This window comes from Aotus nancymaae, unplaced genomic scaffold (assembly GCF_030222135.1).
Source record: "Aotus nancymaae isolate 86718 unplaced genomic scaffold, 86718_ANA_hifiasm-v0.15.2.pri h1tg000029l, whole genome shotgun sequence".
NCBI lineage: Eukaryota > Metazoa > Chordata > Mammalia > Primates > Aotidae > Aotus > Aotus nancymaae.
In genome coordinates, this window is record NW_026988442.1 from 93181317 (window position 1) to 93195142 (window position 13826).

Sequence of the window (13826 nt, forward strand, 5' to 3'; positions counted from 1 at the left end):
ATATTTTTAAGATGGAGTGTTACTCTCGTCTCCCAGGCTGGAGTGCAATGGTGTGATCTCAGCTCACCGCCCCCTCTACATCCTGGGTTCAAGTCATTTTCCTATCTCAGCCTCCCGGGTAGGTAGGATTACAGGTTTCCACCACCACGCCTGGCTAGTTTCGTATTTTAATAGAGATGGGGTTTCACCATGTTGGCCAGGCTGGTCTCAAACTCCTGACCTCAGGTGATCTTCCCGTGTTGGCCTCCCAAAGTGCTGGGATTACAGGTGTGAACCACTGTGCTCGGCTAATTTAAAAAATTTTTTAGAGATAGGGACTCACCATGTTGCCCAGACTGAACTTGAACTCCTGGGCTCAGATGATCTACCACCTCGGCCTCCCAAAGTGCTGGGATTATAGGCATGAGCTACCGTGCCTGGCCCAGATTTGTTTTCACACGTTTTTATGATAGCCATTTGTGTATGTAATTTGTTCTTTTTGGGGCCCTATGTATTTTATCTTACACACTTGAGGACATTTTTCTTTTCTTTTCTTTTCTTTTTTCGAGACAGAGTCTTGCTCCATCACCCAGGCTGGAGTGCAGTGGTATAGTCTCAGCTCACTGCAACCTCTGCCTCCCTGGTTTAAGCAATTCTCCTGCCTCAACTTCCCAAGTAGCTAGGACTATAGGCACATGCCACCACATCCAGCTAATTTTTGTATTTTTAATAGAGACATGGTTTCACCATATTGGCCAGGCTGATCTCGAACTCCTGACCTTGTGATCCACCTGCCTTGGCCTCCCAAAGTGCTGGGATTACAGGCATAAGCCACTGCGCCCGGCCAAGGACATTTTCCTGAGAAAGATGACTGGGCTTCTTTAGACTGTCAAATATTTATTTATTTGGCAGCAAATAACCTTTTTATTAATAAATATATTTATTTGCTGCCAAATAAAAGGTTAGGGGCATCTCTACGGCTGTATTCTTAGAGACTCAGGACGTGCCTCTGTGCTTCACCCTGAGCCTTGTCTTGCCTGTTTCTTTCAGCCTCCAACCGTTTGGCGACTACCAGGGCTCTCCTTCTGACCAGTCTGTTTTAACCGAGGACTTCTTTGGTCCTAAATTGACTTCTCGTCTTTCTAAGGCTGCCTCTTCATTTACCACCTCTGTTCCGGCAGTGCAGCTCAAGGGTGGTGGTCCTGCTCTGACACCTGGTCCGGGCAACGACCCACAGTGCCGTGACTTCGGGACTGCCATACACCAGTCAGAAGGTATGTCAGCCACCCAGGGCCACAAGGCTATCCAAGAAGCTGATTGCCCTTAGAAAGAGTTAGTAGCATCAGGCCGGGTGCAGTGGCTCACGCCTGTAATCTGAACAATTTGGGAGGCCAACGTGGGCAGATCACTTGAAGTCAGGAGTTCGAAACCAGCCTGGCCAACATGGTGAAGCCCTGTCTCTAACAAAAAAAAAGTACACAAAAAAATCAGCCAGGTGTGGTGGTGAGTGCATGTAATCCCAGCTACTTGGGAGGCTGAGGCAGGAGAATTGCTTGAATCCAGGAGGCAGAGGTTGTAGTGAGCCAAGATTGCGCCACTGCACTCCAGCTTGCAGGATAGAGTGAGAGTGAGACCCTGTCTCCAAACAAACAAATAAACAAAAAAAAAAAAAAAAAGAAAAGAAGAAGAAATAAAGAAAGAGAAAGAAAAGAAAAACAGCTAATAGCGTCAGCGGTACAGAATGGGAATTCCCGCAGTTCCACGTCCCGTGGACCTGTTTCTGCCTCCTGAGGGGTTGGCCCTACTTTTGTGGCTTCCCTGACCACATCATTTCATATTTTGGCACCTGGCTGATGACCTGCATTTATAGTGCCACATGTGGCCTTCTGGGTTGAAGAGGCCCACACTTCTGTTGCTCACTTAACCCCGTCAGTGGCCGTATGGAACATATCCACCTCCCGCAGCGCATCCCTGCAAAGCCCGTCTGCCAGTTCACAGTAATTAGGTTTGCCACTCCCTCGGTTTTCCTTAGCACTCCCATTCTGGCACCTGGTCAACTTTTGGAGGAATTCCACCCTCCCATAAGACCGGAAGGATACCTTCGGGTGGCGGCAAAGAATCACTTTTAAATCTCCAACCAACACACCCCATTTGTAGGAGAGGTCAGCCCGGAGACAAGCCTGTGCAGCTCAGGCCCTGCACTCCCCGCGTGTCAGTGGCACATTCTGGCCTCTAGAGGGATCTCCAAGAATGAGGAGGAGAAGGAGGAGCAGCTCCGTGCTGTCACAGCATGGGGGTCCAGGAGCTTAAATCACAGCTGTCCTAGGAAGCGGGCTCATGTCTCGACCGCATCCCTAAATGCAGTGATGTCCTTTGGTATCCTTTGTGCAAGCACGTCCTACTTCATTTACCCTGGCTGGTCTGTTTTTCCACCAGTCTCTGCCCACTGGCAACATTCATCCATGACTGCTTAGGCTCACCTGGCCTCACCATCGGTGCCCACGCCCTCCCTTAATGACGACTCCAGAGTTTGGCTGGGCACAGTGGCCCTCACTTGTAATCCCAGCACTTTGGTAGGCTCAAACGGGTGGATCACCTGAGGTAGGAGTTCGAGACCAGCCTGGCCAACATGGTGAAATCCCAGTTACTTGAAAGGCTAAGGAAGGAGAATCACTTGAACCTGGGGGATGGAGTTTGCAGTGAGCCAAGATTGTGCCATTGCACTCCAGCCTAGGTGACAGAGCGAGACTCCATCTTTAAAAAAAAAAAAAAAAAAAGACTGGGCATAGTGGCTCATGCCTATAATCCCAGCACAGTTTGGGAGGCCAAGGCAGGCAGATCACCTGAGGTAAGGCATTTGAGACCAGTCTGGCCAACATGGTGAAACCTGATCTCTACTAAAAGAAATAATTCCGTGCCTATAGTCCCAGCTATTTGGGAGACTGAGGCTGGAGAATCGCTTGAACCTTGGGAGGCAGAGGTCATGGTGAGCCAAGATCACACCACTGCACTCCAGCCTGGGTGACAGAGTGAGACTCTGTCCCAAAAAAAAACAAACAAAAACTAGGCCATGCATTCACACATTATAAATGTGTGCACATGGCAAAGTCCTCACTCCTGTCTCCCGCTTTCTCACTTCTCCCTGAAGGAAACCGACCTTACCGGTGCCTGTGTGTCATTCCCAAGGCTGCCTACGTGTTTACAAGCAAACCTGTGTATTTATCTATGGTCCCCTTTTGTTATAGAAATGGTAGCACATTATATATGCTGTTCTGCATGTGTTTCCAACAATACTTTATTTTTTTTTCAGAGCATCTCACAGATCCATTTATTCATGCCATGAAGTAAACAGTACTCATACAAGTGTACAGCGATGTTCCACGCACCCCATCTAACACGGCTTGCTCAAATTTACAGGCAGACTGACGTTTTCCTTCACACGTCTCCGAGTAAGCTGGTTAATGATGATCACAAGCAGATGCTGCAGCTTTTGCAGCCTTATTTCTTTTATCGGCAGTTTGGGGTTTATAAACAATGAAGCCCATCAGCCCCATTCCTACCCAAATCTCCTGGTAAACTCAGGTATAGTAGGGCTTCAAGGGGATCCACATATTTTTAATAATACTTTGAAGCATCTAAAATATGGAACGCTTCACGAATTTGCACGTCATCCTTGCGCAGGGGCCGTGCGAATCTTCTCTGTATCGTTCCAGTTTTAGTATATGTGCCGCCGAAGCGAGCGCTCCAGCAATACTTTAAAAGTAACTAGAATGAGGGTCTAATTCCAGGCAGCCAACGAGTATGATTAGCAAGGTAAGGGTGTGAGATGAGAGCAGCAATTAACCAAAGCCGATAGAAACTGCAGAAAGAAAACACCTCAGAGAGTTGCTGAGAGCTAAATTAATTGAGTGAGGCTGGAATTGTAAAAGGAATTTTAAAAAAGGCCTGGAACACATTACCATTGATGACTTGGTGGCTGAAATCACTCCAAAAGGCAGAGCCCTGGTACCTGACAGTGTAAAGAAGGAGCTCCCGGCCAGGCACAGTGGCTCATGCCTGTGATTTCAGCACTTTGGGAGGCCAAGGTAAGTGGATGGCTTGAGCTCAGAAGATCAAGACCAGCCTGAGCAGCATAGCAAAACCTCATCTCTAAAAAAAGAAAAAATTGGCTTGACATGGTGGCACATGCCTGTAGTTCCATCTACTTGGAAGGCTGAGATAGGAGGATCACTTGAGCCCAAGAGTTTGAGGCTGCATTGAACTATGATCACTGCACTCCAGCCTGGGTGACAGACCAAGACCCTGTCTCAAACACACACGCGCGCACGCACGCACACACACACACACACACACACAAAGACAACTGTGGTTTTGACTGCTACTAGTTAGTTTCCAGAGTGTCAGAGGCCAAGTACAGGCCGAACCCCGTTAGAAACAGGGTCCTCTTGCTGGTCTGAGTGCAGTGGTGTTTACGGCCAGTAGATCACAGCCAGTTACAGATTTCTTTGTTCCTTCTCCACTCCCACTGTTTCACTTGACTAGCCACAAAAAAAAAAAAAAAGAAATCGGGTCAGCATTATGGTAGTGAACAATAGGCACAGAAGGACAGTAATCAGAATGGCTTTGCTCAAGATACTCTCCCTAACGTCTCACTGATGCGATGTCCCTAGGTATAAAACATATGGGAACTGCACTAAAGTCTTACTTGATTATTGTTTTTTTTGAGGCGTAGTCTTGCTCTGTATGGAGTGCAGTGGCTTGATCTCGGCCCATTGCAACATCTGCCTCCTGGGTTCAAGCGACTCTCCTGTCTCAGCCTCCCAAGTAGCTGGGACTATAGGGGCGCGCCACCACACCTGGCTAATTTTTGTATTTTTAGTAGAGACGGGGTTTCATCATGTTGGCCAGGCTGGTCTCGAACTCCTGACCTCAGGTGACACTCCTGCCTCAGCCTCCCAAAGGGCTGGGATCACAGGTATAAGCCACCATGCCTGGCCCTACTTGATATTAATAAGTACAAATGTTCTCCCTGCCGCCCCATACAGAGTCGCGCTCTGTCACCCAGGCTGGAGTGCAGTAGCATGATCTCGGAACCTCTGCCTCCTGGGCCTCAAGCCATCCTCCCGCCTCAGCCCTCAGAGCATGTGGAACTATAGGCATGTGCTGCCACGCTCAGCGAATTTTTCTATTTTTTCGGTAGAGACAGGGTTTTGCTGTGTTGCCCAGGCTGGTCTCTAGCTCTTGAGCTCAAGCGAGCCTCCCAACTTGGCCTCCTAGAAGGCTTAGATTACAGGCGTGAGCCACCGCAGCTGGCCTAATAAGTGCAGATGTTATAATTATGGAGTCCCCAGACTTGATTTCAACCATTGCGTGGTAGGGTCATTATCCCTCATCCGATTCTCACACCTGAGCCAGTTTATAGACCTACAGCTGCTCGAATAAAGGGGAAGAAAAGCCTGGGAGGAACGAGCCTGCAGCATGGCCACACAGACAAATGACGCTCTTCCTCCTTGCCTTGCCACGGGGGATCTGTGGCCATTTACTATAGTGACTGTGGATGTAGAAAGGAAAATACCCAGAATCGTCAGGGATTGCTGGATGCTGTCTCTCTCTCTCTCTCTCTCTGTTTTTTTTTAAAGATGGAGTTTCACCATGTTGGCCAGGCTGGTCTCAAACTCCTGACCTCAGGTGATCTGCCCACCTTGGCCTCCCAAAGTGCTGGGATTACGAGCCTGAGCCACCACACCCAGCCTGGATGCTGACTCTTAATTAATGCTATCTCCCGAGGAATCTGTATGTGGTTGGCTGAATAATATTCCTCAAAATGTAGTCAACTTCCTAATCCCTGAGTAGAAACTGGGAATAGGTGGCTTGGCATATGTCATTAAGCTAAGAATCTTAGATGAGGAGATTATCCTGGATTATCCATGTGGAGCCAACATGATTGCAGAGGTCCTCATGCGAGGGAGTCAGAAAGGTTAGAGAGAGAGAAGGACGTGTGAGGACAAAGGAGAGACTGGAGCATGTGGGGCCGCGATCCAAGCGATGCAAACAACCTCTAGAAGCTGGAAACAGCAAGAAAACAGACTCTGCCCTAGAGGCTCCGAAAATAATGCAACCGGCCAACCCATTTCAAACTCCTGACCTCCCGAACTGTAAAACTCCGAATTCTAGTTGTTTTCTAAAACGGCCAGAGGCGCTGTGCCTGTTGACTCACACCTGTCATTCCAGCATTGTGGGAGGCCAAGGTGGGACGGCTGCTTGAGCCCAGAAGTTCAAGACCAGTCTGGGCAACATAATGAGACCTCATCTCTTGAAAAAAAAAAAAAGAAAAAACAGCTGGGTGCACCTGGCTAATAAAAAATTAGGACCTGGCAGTGAAACCCTGTCTCTACTAAAATACAAAGATTAGCTGGGTGTGGTGGTGCGCACCTGTAGTCCCAGCTACTTGGGAGGCCGAGGCAGGAGAATTGCTTGAAGCTGGGAGGCAGAGATTGTGGTGAGCTGAGATTGCGCCACTGCACTCCAGCCTGGTGCCTGGCGAAAGAGCGAGACTCTGTCTAAAAAAAAAAAAAAAAAAAAATTAGTACCTGGCATGTGCCTGTAGTCCCAGCTACTCAGGAGGCTGAGGCAGGAAGATCACTTGAGCCTGGGAGGGAGAAGTTGCAGTGAGCAGTGATTGTACAATTATGCTTCAGCCTGGGTGACAGAACAAGAACCTGTCTCAGAAAGAAAGAAAAGAAACAGCTGTGTATGCAAATTGACCCACAAAATGCAGAAGGAGCCAAGAAGCCAAGAAGGAAGACAAATCCAGTTTGTTGGTCAAGGGTGATTTATCGGGGAACACGTGAGCAGAAGTGTAGGCGTGGGTGGCAGCAGGACAGGTAGATTTCTGCAGTTACTCTCCAGACCTAAGGGAAAGGATACATGTGCTCTACAGGAAACGTGCAAGACAGACCGGGCCCGGTGGCTCACGCCTGTAATCCCAGCACTTTGGGAGGCCGAAGTGGGCAGATCACAAAGTCGAGAGTTTGAAACCAGCCTGGCCAATATGGTGAAACCCCATCTCTACTAAAAATACAATAATTAGCCAGACGTGGCGGTGCGTGCCTGTAATCCCAGCTACTTGGGAGGCTGAGACAAAAGAATCCTTTGAACCCAGGAGGTGGAGGTTGCAGTGAGTGGAGATCAAGCCACTGCACTCCAGCCTGGGTGATAGAGCGAGATACCGCCTCAAAAAATAATAAATAAATAAATAAATAAATGTTCAGGCCAGGCCAGTCATGGTGGCTCACGCCTGTAATTCCAGCACTTTGGAGGACCTCAACCTTCCAAAGGTCAGGAGTTCGAGACCACCCTGGCCAATATGGTGAAATCCCGTCTCTACTAAAAATACAAAAATTAGCCATGCATGGTGGCGCATGCCTGTGTGGGAAGTAGAAAAGTTCCTTTTTAAAGTTCCTTTCTTGTTAAAGAATAAGTGTGCGAATAACTTTGTGAAGCCCTATCCTATGTAGCTGTTAGACATGCCATGCTTACAGGCACATAGTACATTCTATGTCCTTGTACTTTAACCAAGGTATCTGTGCTGAACGTGCTCACAGGCACGTCCCAGTTCTCCATTGCTTTTACCTGTTTAGAAAAGTTTTAAGTTTTTAGCCAATCAGGTTTTAGTTTAGGTTGTGAGGTTTGTCTCTAGCCAATGGAGATCAGACATAGCAGTAAGGATGACCCCAAATGTGTAAGGAATACATTTGTGTGTCTTCCCTTTGCACTTTCGTGGCAAGATGGCTAGTGAGAATACCCTTCCTGCATGCAGCCCAGGAAGTAAAAATTGCATTGCTAAAAGATCCTTTGTCTCAGTGCTAATTTTTCTTTGCAGCACTGAGCATGTTTTCCTAAAATCTATTTCCAACACCTGTAATCCCAGCTACTTGGAAGGTTGCAGTGAGGCGAGATCAAGCCACTGCACTCCAGCCTGGGCAACAGAGCGAGATTCCATCTCCAAAAAAAAAAAAAAGAAAAGAAATGTACAGTCCAGGCCAGGCATGGTGGCTCATGCCTGTAATCCCAACACTTTGGGAGGCCAAGGGTGGGTGGATCACCTGAAGTCAGGAGTTCAAGACCAGCCTGGTCAACATGGTGAAAACTGGTCTCTACTAAAATAAAAAATAAAAAGATTAGCTGGACACGGTGGCGTGTGCCTGTAGTCCCAGCTACTTGGGAGGCTGAGGCAAGAGAATTGCTTGAACCCAGGAGGTGGAGGTTGCAGTGAGCCGAGATCATGTCACTGCACTCCAGCCTGGGTGACAGAGTGAGACTCCGTCTCCAAAAAAAAAAAAAAAATGTGCAGGACAGTTGAAGGCAACCTTCCAAGGAGAGTATATGCGTCATCGCCTGTAATTTGTTGGATAACATCAAGGTTGACATGCTCTTACACTAAGGACAGTAAATAAAGTGGAAATCCGGGAGGCATTCCCAGGATGTGCGTTGATCAGAAGTCAACATGGCAGATTAGTGTCCAAGATGGAGTCACCAGTGTCTCCACACTAGTCAAAGTGGGACTTTTGGAGTCATGATAAAGGAGTTATTGTCTAAGTTCATCCCATGGTAAGTCTAGTGGTCTGTGAACTCTGTACTTTTTCTCTATACTTAATAACTGGTAAAATACCCACACTGGCTCTCTAACCTATGGAATGAGAGCTGCTATTATGGTGGGAAATGCCAAGTGGAAGCCCTGAAATTGCTCCCACACCCCTTCAAAAACAATATAGCATCTTTTGGGAAATTTCAGAGATGAATGTCACCATTAAATAACACAAAGGGCCGGGTGCAGTGGCTCACTCCTATAATCTCACCACTTGGCAAAACCCCATCTGACTAAAAATACAAAAAACTTAGCCAGGTATGGTGGCACGTGCCTGTAATCCCAGCCACTCAGGAGGCTGAGGCAGGAGAATCACTTGAACCCGGGAAGTGGAGGTTGCAGTGAGCCTGGATTGCACCATTGCACTCCAGCCTGGGTAAGAAGAATGAAAATCCATCTCAAAAAAAAAAAAAAAAGAAAAGAAAACGCGCACAAAGATGTGGAGTTAGTGATTCCCACTTAATTTGCCTATTCTGTGAAAAAAAGTGATTTTGAAGGAGGACAATGGATTATTGTAAACTTAAATTCCAATTGTATCTGATTTTTTGTTTTTTTGAGACAGAGTCTTGCTCTGCTACCCCAGGCTGGAATGCATTGGTGCAATCTTGGCTCACTGCAACCTCCGCCTCCTGGGTTCAAGTGATTCTCCTGTCTCAGGCTCCCGAGTAGCTGGGATTACAGGCGCATGTCAGCACGCCTGGCTAATTTTTGTATTTTTAGTACAGACGGAGTTTCACCCTGTTGGCCAGGCTGGTCTCGAACTCCTGACCTCAGGTGATCCGCCTGACTCAGCCTTCCAAAGTGCTGGGATTACAAGCGTGAGTCACCACGTCCTGCCTGTATCTGATTTTCTAATGTTGCCTTTTTTTTTTTTTTTTTTTAAGATCGGATCTCTGGCCTGGTGTGGTGGCTTAAACCTGTAATGCCAGGACTTTGGGAGGCTGAGGATCTCTCTCTGTCACCAAGGCTGGAGTGCAGTGGCACAATCATGGCTCACTGCAGTTTCGACCTCCTGGGCTCAAGCTATCCTCCCACCTCAACCTCCTGAGTAGCCGACTACATGCGTGTGTCACTATGCCTAGGTAATTTTTTTTCTTTTTCGAGACAGAGTATCACTCTGTTGCCCGGGCTGGAGTGCAGTGACAGGATCTCAGCTCACTGCAACCTCCGCTTCCTGGGTTCAAGCTATCCTTCCGCCTCAGCCTCCCTAATAGCTGGGACTATGGGCATGAGCCACTATGCCTGGCTAATTTTTTATTTTTAGTAGAGATGGGGTTTCACCCTGTTGGCCAGGCTGGTCTCGAACTCCTGACCTCAGGTGATCTGCCTGCCTAGGCCTTCCAAAGTGCTGGCATTACAGGTGTGAGCCACCAGGCCTGATCAGTTTTTCTTTTGTCACATCCGCTGCTTATCCAACCCAACTAATTTTTTACTTTATTTTTTTTGTGGAGATGAGGGTCTCACTATGTTGCCTAGGCTGGTCTTGAACTCCTGGGCTCAAGGGTCCCACCTGTCTTGGCTTCCCAAAGCACTGAGTTTATAGGTATAAGTCACTGTGCTGGGCCTAATGTTACCTCTTTACTGGAGCAAATTAATATGCCCCTTAGTACCTGGTTCAGAGCAATTGACCTGGCAAATGCCTTTTTCTTTTTCTTTTTCTTTTTTTTTTTTTTGAGACTGAGTCTTGCTCTGTTGCCCAGGCTAGAGTGCAGTGGCTCGATCTTGGATCACTGCAACCTCTACGTCCTGGGTTCAAGAGATTCTCCTGCCTTAGTCTCCTGAGTAGCTGGGATTACAGGCATGTGTCTCTGTGCCCGGCTAATTTTTGTATTTTTATTTATTTATTTATTGGAGACAAGGTCTCATTCTGTCACCCAGGCTGGAGTGCAGTGGTGCAATCTCAGCTCACTGCAATTTCCACCTCCTGGGTTCAAGTGATTCTCATGCCTCAGCCTCCCAAGTAGCTGGGGTTACAGGTGCCAGCTACCATGCCTGGCTCATTGTTTGTATTTTTAGTGAAGACAGGGTTTCACCATGTTGGTCAGGCTGGTCTCGAACTCCTGACCTCAGGTGATCTGCCTGCCTCAGCCTCCCAAAGTGCTGGGATACTGAATTGAGCACTCAGCAATTGGTGAGCCACCATCCCCGGCTGCAAATCCTTTTTTCTAAAAACCAATTAAGAAAAACTGTAAGGTGTTATTTGTTTTCACCTAGAAAGAACAGTGGCATACCTTCACCATCTTTCTTCAGGTCTATGTTAAATCTTCGGCTATATGTCATAATCTAGTCTGCAAGAAACTTAATCTTTTTAAATTAAGTCATCATTCTGATCCGCCATTGAAAATAATGTCAACCTAATACTGAATTGAGCATATGGGCTGGGCGTGGTGGCTCATGCCTGTAATCCCAGTACTTCCAGAGATCGAGGCAGGAGGATCTCTTGAGTCCGAGAGTTCAAGACCAGGCTGACCAATGTAGTGAGACCTCATCTCTATAAAAAATAAAAACAAAATTGGCCAGGCTTGGTGGCACGTGACTGTAGTCCCAGTTACCCAATAGATAATTTTTTTTTTTTGAGGCAGGGTCTCACTCTGTTGCCCAGGCTGGAGTTCAGTGGTGCAATCTCTGCTTACTGCAACCTCAGCCTCCTGGGCTCAAGGGATTCACATGCCTCAGACTCCTGAGTAGCTGGGGCTACAGGTGTGCCCACCACACCTGGCTAATTATTGTATTTTTAGCAGAGATGGTGCTTCACTGTGTTGGCCAGGCTCGAACTCCTAGCCTCAAGTGATCCTCCTGCTCGGCCTTCCAAAGTGCTGGGATTATAGACATGAGCCACTGTGCTTGCCCTCAATAGAGAATTTTTGATTTACTTATATTTAATATGCCAACAAACAACTGTAACCCCGTCATCCAGGTCCTGCCTAACATCCTGTTACTAGCCGTCGTGCCATTAGAGATGCTGCCATTCTCTCCCTGAGAAGGAGAAAGCTCAAGTCCTATTAATCGCTGTTAATCTCTCTCTAGGTGATGTTCATTCCTTTTCTAGCTCAATTACAGTCCACTTCTGATATACAGTCATCTAAAGACTGAATTATCAAGTCCAATAGAGCTTAAAAATAAAGCTGGCCAGGCTCAGTGGCTCATGCCAGTAATCCCAGCACTTTGGGAGGCAGAAGCAGGAGGACTGCTTGAACCCAGGAGTTTGAGACCAGCCCGAGCAACATAGTGAAATCTCATCTCTACCAAAAATACAAAGCTGGGCTCAGTGGCTTGAAGCTATAATCCCAGTTTCCTTGGGAGGCTGAGGCTGGAGGATCACTTGAGGCCATGAGTTCAAGACCAGCCTGGGTAACATAGTGAGATGCCATCTCTAAATAAATAAAAACAAAACAATTTGAGGCTAGGCATGGTGGCTCACGCCTGTAATCCTGACACTTTGGGAGGCCAAGGTGGGCAGATTGCCTGAGCTCAGGAGTTCAAGACCAGCCTGGGCAACATGGTGAAACCCCGTCTCCACTAAAAATACAAAAATAAGTTATCTGGGCATGGTGGCATATATCTGTAATCCCAGCTACTTGGGAGGCTGAGGCACAAGAATTGCTTGAACTCAGAGGCGGAGATTGCAGTGAGCTGTGATCACGCCACTGCACTAGAACCCGGGTGACAGAACAAGACTTTGTCCACACCCCATGAAAAAAATAAAAATACAAAACATTAGCCAGATATGGTGGCACACACTTGTAGTCCCAGCTACTTGGGGGCTGAGGCAGAATTGTTTGAGCCCAGGAGGTGGAAGCTGCAGTGGGCCAAGATCACCCCATTGCATCGCAGCCTGGGCTACACAGTAAGACTGTCTCAAAAAAAGAAAAAAAAAAAGCTCAAATTATAAGGTTAGCATTAACAAATATACCTTAAAATCAGTACTAGCCTACTACTATAGCATGCAGAAGTAACTGGAATGGGTGGGAATAAAAAGAAGTGTGTATAAGCCAGGCCTGAGAAAGAAACCAATCTTTCTCCACCAATTGGTAATAGGGAATTTCCCATGAACTCATAGTGTGGTTGAGAGGGAGGTGTCAGTACAGCAGTAGTAGCTACCAAGGAAATCTAAGCCATTTGCTCATGCACCTGCCTTCTGCCTTCGGAACACGCATAGGCATAATCTGAAATATACAGTTTCCACTGGATGCTGAATTGTTGATATGCATGATCAACTTATTGGCTTCATGGATTCAATAACACTCACATCATGATAAGCAACTGAGGTCAGAGGATAACTAAGTTTCTCTGTGATCTCTACCAGGGCTCAGGAATAAATCACGAGCTCTTTCTCAAAAAAAGATTAGCTGTCTTCCCAAGATGGCATGGTTTTGCTAGCAAACTCTACAAGTCTGAGCCTTCATTCTTGATTGGGTTTTTTCAGAGGCTCCATCACGTCTGCCAGATATACCCTGGTACCTGTGGAATCTGCTGGATCAGGCGCAAGTGGCAGAGCAGCTGGCAATAAACCCGAGTCAGCTGCAGTGCTGCCTTGTGCTCTAGTCTTTATTCAAAACCGAAACGTTATGGGTTAGTCAGTAAATGGGTCAGGAAACACACTCAATTGAAAACGTTGCCTCCAGAATCCACACTGGCCCGCCAAATGCCGCGCCTCATCATAAGTGGCAGGAATGCAAGACGCATTAACTCACCTTTCATTTGAGTGGGGATATCTCAACATACTCCGCGTCAAAGAATCTCCAGAAACTTCAACACTAGGCAAACTTTTGGATTTTTATGAGGTTTATCGCCCATCCTCAGTCATGAATGTATCTTAGAAAGACATCCAGGGTATAATTCTGGGCTCCCTCTCTGTGATATAGAGGGTCCTGCCTCGGCCTGCCCTGGCCCCACAAAGTGCTGGGATTACAGGTGTGAGCCACCATGCCCAGCCTAAAAACTACATTTTTTTAAACCTGGGCAATATGACGAGACTTCATTTCTACCAAAAAAAAAAAAAAATAGCCAGGCATGGTGGTGCACACCTGTGATCCCAGCTACTCAGGTGGCTGAGGCAGGAGGATTGCTTCAGGAGGTTGAGGCTACAGCGAGCCATAATCATGCCACTGCACTCCAGCCTGGGTGGCAGAGCTAGACCCTCTTTCAAAAATAAATAAATAAAACAAATTTACCTTGCCTTAAATATTCCAAAACCCAT

The 13826-nt window shown here is 47.2% G+C and overlaps 1 non-coding gene and 1 pseudogene across 1 annotated transcript; both read right to left on the minus strand.

Moving 5' to 3' along the window:
• Positions 1 to 3437: 3437 nt before the first annotated feature.
• LOC110567721 (ATP synthase subunit ATP5MJ, mitochondrial-like) lies at positions 3438 to 3614 on the minus strand (annotated as a pseudogene).
• A 1-nt stretch (position 3615) lies between these two features.
• LOC135277053 (U6 spliceosomal RNA) lies at positions 3616 to 3722 on the minus strand. The gene has a single exon (XR_010344664.1). It is a non-coding gene; the product is annotated as a U6 spliceosomal RNA (small nuclear RNA).
• Between the last annotated feature and the right edge of the window lie 10104 nt (positions 3723 to 13826).